Below are 12,090 nucleotides of genomic sequence, written 5' to 3' on the forward strand. Positions count from 1 at the left end.
TGGGGGCGGCTGCCGGCACCGGCTGCGGCCGGACGGGAGTGCCCGGGCTTTACAGAACCGCAACTGTCCTTGGTGATTTTTCAGCTCAACAGAACAAACAACAAAATATCATATTAGCACTAAGGTTAGCCTGAAATAATGGAAAGCGAGAGGGAAAGCTGTAAGCATTTTCTAAAGTGCCAGTTTGAAATTCTCAAATGATTCATCCAACACAAACAGTGTCTGAGTGGAACAATTTTCTTTGCAGGGAGTTTCCACTGGAACAAATAGCAAGTTCTGTTTAAAAAAAAAAAATTAAAAATTTGCAGCTAGTTGTAATACTTGTAATGCTTTCCAGGGGCTGGAGTGTGCCCACAGCCAGGTAAATCCTTGTGATCCAGAGTGATGGTTCATCGCAGCTTTTGCTGCCAGTTCTTTAGAGCCACTTGCAGTTTTTACCTATGAGCCCTACCTAAGACAGTGGTGGCTGGGTTTCCGTTTACCTTCTGACGTTATTCCATATTTACAATATTCCTTAACATTCTTTTTGCTAAGCAGACCCCTGCCTATTGATCCCTTTGTGTAACCCGGAGTGTTGCTGTGATGTGGCAACTCTGCATTATCTGCAGACGATGGAAAATGAGGGCATTTAACAGGGTGCTCTTTGCCTCAGCATCACAGCCAGTGTCTCACTTGCACAGCCTGACCACTAGGGCCATGAACACCTCTTCTGCAGGAGCATGAAGCTCTATATAGATTGTATTCCCCAGATGCACAAAGGAGGACCAGGCACTGAACCTCAGCCTTCCACTGATGCCGTTAAGGACCTGGTCATCAGTTTGTCGAGCATGACTTTCAGCTCATTAAGCCACGGGTACTTGATGGGTTATGTACAAATGGGAATGTTCCTGATAATCAGCTGCCAATGCCTCGCTGAGAGCTGGCTCATGCGCAGCTGCAGGGAAGTTCTTGGGTAAACTTCTTGGGCCCCTGGACTGATGCTTTCCTGTGCACAGCTAAAGAGAAGTAAAGTATTTAGTCTGTGAGCCAGAGAGAGGTGTTCAGGACGCTGTTTTGGTCTGCACAGACCTTTTAAACCTACCCCCCGAGACTGCAGCTGACCAGTTTTCTCCAAGATCTCACTGCCTGCACAGGCAATAGCTTTGTTGAAGCACATCTATTTATCGCCCTCTAGTGAGGTTTTAAAAATTAACATAGATTCCTTCCATGAGGAAAATAAATATTAGAGTTTATCGGTTTAAGTAGATTTGGATTTTTTGAGAGTCAGTGGCTTCACGGAATCCCTCTCAAACATGATACCACACTTTGGATGGGTGGATAGCCTAATTTTGGATAGGCATGGAGATGTAATGATAGTGTGTGTGTCTCCCCTGCAGTCGCTGGGTTCTCAGCAAAGGTCTTTGCATCAACAGCACTGGATACAGTTCCTTTCTTTTTACCTGTCTTTAAGTGCTGTTGCACTTTAGATTTTGGCTGAACCCAAATGTAGATCACTTGACATGGCTCTGGTCTAGGTGATTGCTTATGCTTCTTGGTGCTCCACCTTTCTTAATTATAATTCAACTGGGCTAGCCCCAGACTTGGGAAGTGGTCTTTTCTTTGCAGAGGAGCTAGCTCCAGGGCTGGAACTCTTTTAGGTTGTAACCAGGGGATGTGATTCAATCACCTCTGTAGTCAGACTGGTTTTACTTCACAGGTATGGGAGATGATGAGAAATGTACCATGAATATGGTTTCTCTTAATTAGCCTGAAGATGTAGCGGGTGCTTGTTCTTCATGACCAGCCATGAGGGTTCTCAGATCCTCTCCTGCTTGTAATGCATAAGGTTCTGATTTGCAGCTCTGATGCAGAGATCCTTGTGGATCCTTTCCTGGTCCCTTGTGGACAGCATTACATCAGCAGCACAGTGTACTCCATCTTCCTGCCTGCCCCAGGTTCACCACCCCTCTGTCACACCAGCACCCTCCAAAACACCCCCAGATTCCTGTATTTGTTCTGTTCACTTTCATCAATATACTACACACTCCTCCACTCTTGCCAGCTGACACCATTCAGCTCTTGCTGGAGCAACAGCTCCCAGCAGATCTGAATACAAACACCTCTGAGAATGCCCCCAGCAGCACTCAGCCACTCAGGCTGTTGCTCACCTGTGTCCTGCATCACCTGTGTGCAGTCACATCTGTGTCACATGCACCTGTCTCAAATGAACACCCTCAGCAGCCTCTGGAGCACCAGCAGTGCATTGGCTGTTGGCAGCACTGCTCAGGGGACACCCTGCAGTGTGTCTGACTGGCGGCTGGCACACACAAGTCACCCAGGGGCCGTACTGAAGTGTGGTGCTGTGGTGCACACTGAGCTACGTCGATGGCTTCTCAGCTAAGTCAGGAAATCTGCCGTGGCAGCTCCCCACCCCTCTGTGTGCTGCTAGTGTGGGACTGACATCTCCTCAAGGCAGTGTCAGCACTGTGGGTGCTGACATCTGACAGAGCAAACAGCCAGTCTGCTTAACGGCACCTTCTCCACTTCAGCCAGAGGCTGGGAGTGTGACAGTCACTGTGGTTTAAAGCAAAGCTAAAAACCAATAAACCCCACTTCTTCTCATCTTCCACTTCTCTGTGTTTCCTCCTGAGGTATCTTAGAGCTGTGGGAAGAGGAACTGGCACAGGGATAGGTGCTCAGCGCCCCTGCACTAGGGATCAGCCCTTCTTTGCTTGTGCACAGTGCTGCCCTCCTCATGTCCCCACAGACCAAATGGCAGGACAGATAAGGATATGAAAGTTTCCAAAACCAGGCATCCACAGTTAGCCCCTCAGAAAACAGCTAGGGTGGCGCCCAGTTTGTGGTATGTGAGAGAGAAACTGAAGCAAAACAGGATGCTTTTGTGATTTAAAATTTGTTTTTCATAATTCCTATTTAAAGGCTTGTTTTGGTTTGGTTTTGAAGTTGTCTGCTACATTTATTGGGAAATTTATAACCAAAAGAGCTTTGTGCATGTGTGTATGCAGATGTGTATGTGCACATGTCCTTGTGTAGGGATTGCACATGAAGAGGCTGCTATTCAACCTCAGGAAAATTTTCCTCTTGAAAATTAGTAAAACTACTAGATACTAACAGCTAAGTAATGGCAAATATAAATTATATCTATGTAGCTTGTCTGTAAATCTTGCTGGATAATTGTTTTTTGCTCTGAACACCTCAAAATTGGAAAGATTATGTCAAATTATAAAGTGTTTACCAAAGACCCATGAAAATACTCATGACTGGATATATTAGTTTATTCATAAACATGTTAAGATCAAGTAATGGGAAATGGGGCACAACAGACAGATTCTAGGAAGCCTTTGGGGTCATCTGTACTCCATAGTATGTCCTGTATTTAGCCTAGTTTCAGCTGATGCAGTTTTCACACTGTAGATGCTAAGGCAAAAGTGAAAAAGAAATGCTGTGAGAAATTAAAGCAGGGAATAATATATTAATAGAATAATTGTCTTTAAATTGAATGTTTCTTGGAGTTTTCCACTGCCTGCCCCTTCAGGCTGTACTGGAAATGGAGGCACAGAGAACAACATCTCCAAAAAGCCCCATGGCCACTCTCCAGGTGCTCCTGGGGTCAGGTGAACCTCCATGCTTCTGTGCCTCTGTGCTGCCCCTCTGTCACACAGATCCAACCCCCACAACCCCACCCTGTGCCCTTGCACAGGGCATGAGGGGTCATTATGCTGCTTTAGCCTTACTGGCTGCCAGGGGATGATATACCCACTCTCACCACCCCCATCCTCTGCAGAACACTGGCATTTTATTACTGCCTTCAAGGGAACAAGATTTTCTGCCTTTGTTGTTTCTTTTCCTTGGATCATCTCGGAGTTTCTGCAGTGGCTTGCAGCAGTTGCTCCTGTGGAATAATTATAACAGCCTTGTGCAAGGAACTTTATGTGCATAGAAGTGATTCCACTGTTTGTATTTTCCTACCTCTCATGCCATCAAAGAATGGGACATGTTCTTTAAAGCCACGCAGCCTGACTTGCATTGGTTCATAGCAAGAGCTTTGTAGTAAAAGAATGTGCATATTTCTTTGCTAGCCTTGGCAAACTCTCCCCTGGCCTCCAGGTTATTTGATCTTCGAGCTTCTCATCAGCTCTGAACAGCTTCTCTCCTTCCCTTTCCCAGTCCACTGGCAGCTCTTCAGGCTGTGTTTTCAAACCTCTCCTTTGCACCTTCTGTTTCACATGGGCTCAGTTCACATAATGCTGCTCCCTTCTGCCTTCCCTTTCTTGACCTTTTCTCAGCAGCTGAGCAATGTCTCCCTCTTGGCCTCTATCACTGCTCAACCCTTAATGCCTTCCTGCAACTCCAAAAACTGGCAAAAAAGTGTGATTGTTCAAGCCAAAATCTACTTTTATTTGCCCAGCTCATGTAACGTTAGACTCTCAGCTCCACTGAAATTCATGATCTTGGGATCCTCATTTGAGGGTAGGATGCCTATTTTTCATTTCAATCAAATGCAGAATTCTGTGGAGTTAAATCCTGCAATTCAGCACAAACCTATCCTGGGGTCTGATAAGAAGTTTGACAGAAAATGCTACTATGAGTGTACCCACAGTGATGCTGACAGGCAGATGAGCAAGCAGCAGAAGGAGGAAAATGCCTTTCATGGTGTGTGCTAGCAGAGATGCTGTTGATTAACCCATTTTTCAGCCAGTCAGCTCTGCGAATGCCATTTAACAACCGCCGAGTCTGTATAATGCTAACGGGATGCTTATAAGGCATAAAGGGATTAATGTTCAGCTCTAATGAAATCCAGATGCACAGAGCTGTCTCTTCTCAAAGCCCTTTCTCTGGCCAAGCTGCAAATAAAATGATTTAATCATTGTAAATAGATGAGAAGCACCATCACTCAACATGAAGCAACATTCACTCAGTACTTAAGCTCACAGGCTCCGAAGGCTGCTGGCAGTGGCCTGGTGGAGGGGCCCACTGACCCTCTGCCTGCAGCAGCATCAGTCACGTGGGGGGAACATGGGACCTTCCTTGGGGAGCACAATTCCTGCAAGTTTGCATGAGGGCTGGGGGAAGCTGGCTTGGAAACCAGCCTCATTCTATCCCTGAGCAAAATCCAGGGCAGTTCTAAAGGTGGTGAGTCTCTGGTCAGTCTCCCAGGGGTGCTGTGGGCCACTGGCACCTTGGCACCTTGCCCTGGGTGTGTGCCTGGGAGAGGTGAGGATTTGTACCAGTGTCAAGTGGAGCTGTACTGTCTGTTCAGGAGACCTGAAGCATTTCTGCCTTGTAAACTGTTTGTGGTTTGCACTTTCTCTTCCTTGCGCAGTTTATATTTTCCTTTATCATGCACAGACTTGGGTAGTCTGCATTTCAAGCACTGGGAGGTAATCTCAGCCCTGGCAGGGTCTGGACCACCATACTCATGCTCAGAAGCCCTGCATGGAAAGGCTGAAGTAATTCTGCAGCTGAGCAGACCCAGCTGTCTATGAGTTTTTAATTTTTCATGTGGCAGGAGGAGGGGTTTTGAACCAAGAGGCAGAGGGAAAAGGAGTTATTTTAAAGACACTAAGGAATGTGTTACATTTTTCTGTTCCTCAGATTTGGCTTCTCTGCAAGTTTTTCATTTTGCCAAAGCTCAATTCAGTGAACTGTTTATTTGCATTTTTAAAGAAAGAGCATGATTCTTAATTTACTTTGGCCTCATTGATGAATTTTTATCCTGTGAAACCCAGCAAGTTCCCTTCCAATGTTATATATACAACTTCACAACATAAACTTCTACCCTAAAGTACCAACATAAATTAAATGGTCCAAAGGGCTTTATAAAAGTGTACTCCCACTGATTTCCCATGTGAGTAGTATCTGTAGTCACCTTTTATTCACTGATGTCATGCTCATCGTCAGAGCATGCCTCAGCTTAAGGCCAGAGACCATAAATGTGTGTAGAGGTGTGTAGAGATTTTCTTTAGAATTCCTTGTGAGATGTTCCTGGGGTAGCTTTCAGCATTGGTTCAAAGGAAGGAAAGGAATGAGGGAAGAGTCCTGCTATAAAATTATATCAAAACATGTAGGGGCAATCTGTTGTGATGGGTTTTCAGCATATGAAGAAGAATTTCAGGAAAATCCCAACAGATGCCAGATGTTTGGTCTAATCCATTATCAACACATATTTCAAATTTACTTGGCCCCGGACATAAGAATTGTGACAAAACTGTCTGGACTTCGAAGAAAAGGGAAGAAATTTTATAAAACAAGGTTTTACTTTTCCCAGTGCTTTCAATCTCCCTTGCCAGTACTAGAAGGGGGAGGAAGCACTTCATCTAGCATCTGTTCATGTCTTGCCAGGCCAAATGCTCAAAATTCAGAAGTATTTCTGAATCAACATCAATATTTATTGATCTCTTCAATTTCCATCAATTAGTGATTTGCTGCGCTGTGCTAGTGACAGAAAGAGACTTGTATTTGTGTTGTTCAAAGTTTTTCAAATTGATATTGATGCAAAAAATACTTTGTCCAAGTGTATCCTTTGGATGTTCAGGGCGTATTCAAAAAAAAAAGAGAAAAGCCCGCGTGTGGATGTTCTCAGCAGAGGCTGCCTCTAACTTTTAGAGATTCTGTCCACCAACACTGTATCAGGGTTGAGAGGCTTGGAAATAGCAGGATATATTTTTATTTTTGTATTCATCAGTTTTCACTTCTCTGTCCGGTTCTGGGACCTCAGGGAACACAGAGCTGCAGGTGGGCACCATGTTTTTTACAGAGGCACAGTTGATGGATGACACCTGTGGTTTGTCTTCCTGCTTAAAGCTTTTGGGCCCCACCTTGCCTGTCTTTGAGTGACAGTTGAGAGTTTTGCTCTTCTTTGGGACCGCGAGCAGTGCTGTGTCATGGGACTGAACATTTGTGCTGCTCTCCAGGCATGGGCATTGCTGGCAAGGCTGTGTTCAGTAGCCAGAAACACAGCCCCAAGCCATGACAAGTTCCAAGTGTCCTTATTTGGGTTCCAGCCCAGTGCCACTTAAGAATATCCCCACTACATCAGCTGCTCAGAAAGACCTGCTTCAGTCAGGAAGACTGGTGCTCTGTGTGGTGACAGTCCCTTCCACACTTTGCAGGATATCCTCCCTCATTGCCATCCACTGCTGGCATTGCTCCAGACTCCGAGGAAGGCACAAGTAATCCATGGCAGCAGGGAAAAAATGTGGCATGGAACAGATTAGTGTGAATTAAGCTAATCCCCAGCCACCTCCCTTTCCACCTCCAAGTGGAAAACCCACTTGGCCTTTGGCAGGCAAGAATTGTTTCTCTCAGTCCCACTTATATGGGACATTTTAAAATAAACCAGCAGGGTTCCATTTCTTGGAAGGAAAAGGAAATGTTTCAAAGTGTGTCCTTGCAAACTGGTTTACTGCCACCAGGCTCTGCATATTTTAAGAAATGTTTTAGTTTGTTTGGAGCTGTGTATTAGCAGTAAGAGCGAGGGAAGCAGTTAGTGAAACATGACAGGAAGATGAAGTTGTGTAAAATGGCTCAGATAAATATTTACACCCAAGTTTCTTAGCTCTGAGTTCACATCAAACCATGGTTCATACAAAGCATGTATTTTGGAGGGCCTTCTCCATTTTGGAGCCTTTTCCCTGTCGGGTCATGCCGGCCTGCCTGCCTGGCAGTGAGCTGGAAGGAAGCTGGTTAGCAATGCCTAGTCATGACCACTATCATGGGAGTATATCTCTGCTATACATGGCATCTTCACAGAATCACAGAATGGGTAAGGCTGGAAGGGACCACATTGGGTCATCTGGTCCATCCTCCCTGCTCAAGCAGGTCATCCTAGAGCACAATGCACAGGATTGTGTGCAGACAGTTCTGGAATATCTCCAGAGAGGGAGACTCCACACCCTCTCGGGGCAATCTGTTCCAGTGCACACAGAACCTGCACAGTAAAGTTCTTCCTCATGTTCAGATGGAGCTTCCTGTCTTCCAGTTTCTGCCCATTGCCTCTTGTCCTACTGCTCAGCACCACCGAGCAGAGCCTGGGTCCAGCCTCTGACACCCTCCCTTCAGATACTGACAGACATTGATGAGGTCACCTCTCAGTTGTCTCTTCTCAAGGCTGAACAAGCCCAAGTCCCTCAGCCAGTCCTTGTAAATGAGATGATCCAATCTTCTTCCCCTGGCTGAGAACTGTGCAAAGAGGGGGAAGCCAGTGTAGGAAACAAATCACAGCCCAGGGTTTTGTCTTGGTGCTAGAACTCCAAATATTCACCTTTAAGAGACACTTGGAGAAGTGGAGTCTTTTTATCTTATTCTGAGCTGGGCAGGAAACCAAGGCCGAGAAGAAAACACATCTCCTCCAAGGAGGTGACGGCATGATGTAGGAAGGAGTGTAGCTTTTCAAGCCAGTATCAGCCAAGACCAGGCTGGCAGAGTGGCACAGCACCCTGATGAGACTCAAGGCAGGCAACCACAGCGTGCCTGCCTCCCAGTGGGTGCCCTGTGATGGATTTCCCATTTGAGGCAAGGGGGAATGGCTGCAAGACAACAGCTGCTGGAGCCCCTGCTAAAACTGTTCCAGCTTGAGGGGTCATGTTCAAACTGTACAGTTTGCTGAGTGGCAGATGAAGTCTGGGAGCAGAAGTGAAGGAGACAGCAGTCGTGCGGGTGCACTCTTCCCTAAACTCACTTTAAGTCCACATACAATGGCAAGCCAAGGTTTTTTTCAGTTCATGTAACCTAATGCCTGATTCCGTTTTATGCACTGAACAATTTCCTCTTCTGTGTCGTTATCTTTCTCTGATGGCATTTTCTAACTAGAAATGCAACAGCAGTCTGACATGGGTACATGGTAGAGCATCCAGTGCTCACATGAATAGAGCAGGAGGCGGCAGTGTCCCACATTATCTCATTAAGAGACTTTCGTAGGCATGCCTCTGCTAATGTAAACTCATTATCGGCTAGAACAGCAGCAGTTGCTTTCACATGGATGGATCCAAGTCCAAGTGATGAATTGTTTCTGTACTCTTAACTGGGTTCTTAAATATTTTTTGAATGCTGCCTGAGAACTAAGTGGCCATGTCCTACATTTATACAGTAACTTTTGCCCTGTTCTAGTAGACCACTGACAACTGTGCTCAGCTGATTACTGGCAGTGATCTGCTATCTGCTCTGACAGCACATGCTGATACTGTGAGGGGAGTATTTGTAGGAACAAAGTGTTTCACAACATCCATCCAAGAATAAGAATAATGTTGATGTTGCAGGCTCTGAACAATCTGTGATGCTTCAAATAATCAACGACATTGTGACCCATGTTTTACTCTCTCTCACTGTGTCTTTAGCAACATAAGCCTCCCTAACAGATAAGAATGTCAGCATGAAATGGACTCTGAGTACATGGTTATAAAAATTGGGGTGGTTTTTTTGAAGAGTATATGATACCCTTTCATCACCTTTGCAGCAAAGAAGTGGACTATTTGTCTAATGAGGGGAGAGTGACACTGACAGCTTAATGTTCCACATAAAAGAGTAACAGAGCCTGGCAGCTAAGAGCGTTGGGAGCAGCAAATTTCCCTTGGAAGTGTGAGCTGGGTGCTGCAACCCCACCTTGAAACACTGGGGTTGAAGAAAGCACGGGGTAGTTTCAAAGAAACAGTGTATCAATATTTCTGAAACAAATATTTCAATTTATGTTGTGCAGAAAAATCCCTGTTAAACAATTTTTTTTCATTTCTGAATGGCAACTAAACCAAACAGTGTCATTCCAGAGCTACAGGCATTGCAAACTTTGACCAGCTATTGACAGAAGGAAAACCCACCCTGTGCTAAGCAGGTGTCATTATTTTTCAGCTCCATCCCACCTTAACTATCTGGAGAATAACATTCAAGTGCAGAGGCCAGTGGAGGAAAAAAACCCCACTGCTGCTGGCCAGCTGAGCCGATAGCATAGACCATACATGGATTTGGAATGAAGGGCATTAGACTCACAACCTCCCTGGTGCCAAGAAATACACAGCTAAAATCAGCAGCTCAGAGATGAGTAATGCACAAACATGGTCCAGAGTGTTAGAAGTGTTCAAGCACTTCCAGAGTATGTTGGGTAAATGAGTATCTGTTTCCATGGCACCAAAACAGCACAGAGATCACGCCATGTCCTTCAGCGGTTCTGTGATTCCGTGCCCAGTGAACGAGAGCAAAGCTGACCTCCAGGAAAACACACCCTAGCTCCTGCATGGAGGAGCACAACGAGGTGCCCTCTTCATCTAGAAACAATGTTCGTGGGCAAGAGCTGCCCAACGCTGCTGGCAGCCAGGTGAGCCCGGCTGGGAGCCACCAGCCCCCCCCTTGGAGCCCAGCCAGCTCTGCTTGAGCCCAGCCTTTGGGCAGGAGGATGAAGGGGCTCCAACATCAGACAGAGGACTTGTAATGCTGCTTCTGTGTAGTGAGATGGGAGGGGTTTTTTTGCAAGAAAACCATAAAACTGTAGAGCTTAGAAGCATGCAGGATTCAGAGCACATTTACATGGCACTGGGAGAACACTCAAGGTGTTAGGAGACTCTGTCCTTGTCCAGCTGCCTCTTAAGAAAATGTCACTTACATGGACTGGCCCATACGCAAACTGTTTAAAATGGGGTATACACCTAGGTTCTCCCATGTGGAGAGGGAGCACACAAGCAACTGTTCTACTTTGTATGCCTACTGAAACCAAAGGCAGAACAATTTATTATTCCTTTATTAAATATGCAAATTAAGTATGTTACCCCTGAAATTGTGCCAATTAGTTGTGTCCAATTCCCTCAGTCCAATGCTACTTTCAGAGTGGCCAGAATGATTGCCTTACCTACAGTAAGGGGATTCCATCATCTCAGTGATGTCCTGCCAAAGGGACGTGACTGGCTAGGATCAAAGAGACTTTGGCTGAGGTCTTGGAAGGCAGTTTTTTGGTTTGCCTAGAGTCTGTTTGGGGTCAGGCAGCTGGACCTCTGGACAGCTGATGATCTCAGCATTTTTTTTGGAGAGATCAAGTATGGGGAGTACCTTGTGTCCTGTAGTCACAGCATTTCACTGGAAACTCACAGTTCTGTCTTTGTTAGACGTCCAGGGGTAGCCCAGTGCCTGCTGGAAGTGGTGCTCTGGGACAGGTCCTCAGACCTCTCAGGAGAGGTGAGGTGTGTGGGCAAAGACAAGGCTGCTTGGAAGGCACTGCTGCCACCATTCAGATACAGTCTGAAACCCTTGCCAGTGGTCAGAAGAAGAGATCCACCAGTACTGACTCCCTGAAATTTATTCTGGGATAAATGCCCTCCTACACTAAAATTCCACCGTGTATGTCTTTAGTACCACTTGTACCCCAGAAGAGAGTGGTTTTGGAGTGGACAAAATGATTGCCCTACCTACAGCAAGGTACTGTGTGCCGTGGGATTTGTTGGCACAGAAAATACTATCACAAGCAAGGGTTTATTACAATGCCATTGAAGACGCTGCTGCAATCTGCAATGTCCCTGGCACAGAGGTGCACCAGCTCACCCTGTCTTCATCCGTGACCGCTGCAGCTGGCAGCTGCTGGCGTTTGCCCCCAGGCATCCACACCCATCCTCGCTTCCCACCTTAAGATAGTGCATGACTGATGCTTTGCTGCATTATGTTTGTAGGAACATTTTATTCTATTAAGGCACCTCCAGAAGCCAGATGTTCTGTTTTAGTAGGAACTTCCTTTTTTAAAAACAAGCATTTCTGAGCTGATGTTATTTTTATTCAGTTCTCCCTGTGAAACTTCCAAAGACAGATTTTCGCTTGGCAATGTCATAGCAGGGTATGAGGGAGAAATTGCCATCCATCTGCCTCTGTCTACATATGTATATGTACCCAGGGAACCTACTCAGGGAACACTACTGATACTGCAAAGTGAATATTCATATATTAGGAAATTGCTTTACTAAATCACACTTGCAGGCCCACTCCAGCTCAAGTTACATAATCACACATGCTTTTTCACAAGGTCATCTGTGCTTTGGAGGCTTCTGTTGGACCTGATCAGGCGTGGAGTAAGGAGTCTGTGTTGTAGAAAGCTCTAGCCTGTAGGATTCCCACGTCTTT

This window comes from Corvus brachyrhynchos, unplaced genomic scaffold (genome assembly GCF_000691975.1).
Source record: "Corvus brachyrhynchos isolate BGI_N302 unplaced genomic scaffold, ASM69197v1 scaffold220, whole genome shotgun sequence".
NCBI lineage: Eukaryota > Metazoa > Chordata > Aves > Passeriformes > Corvidae > Corvus > Corvus brachyrhynchos.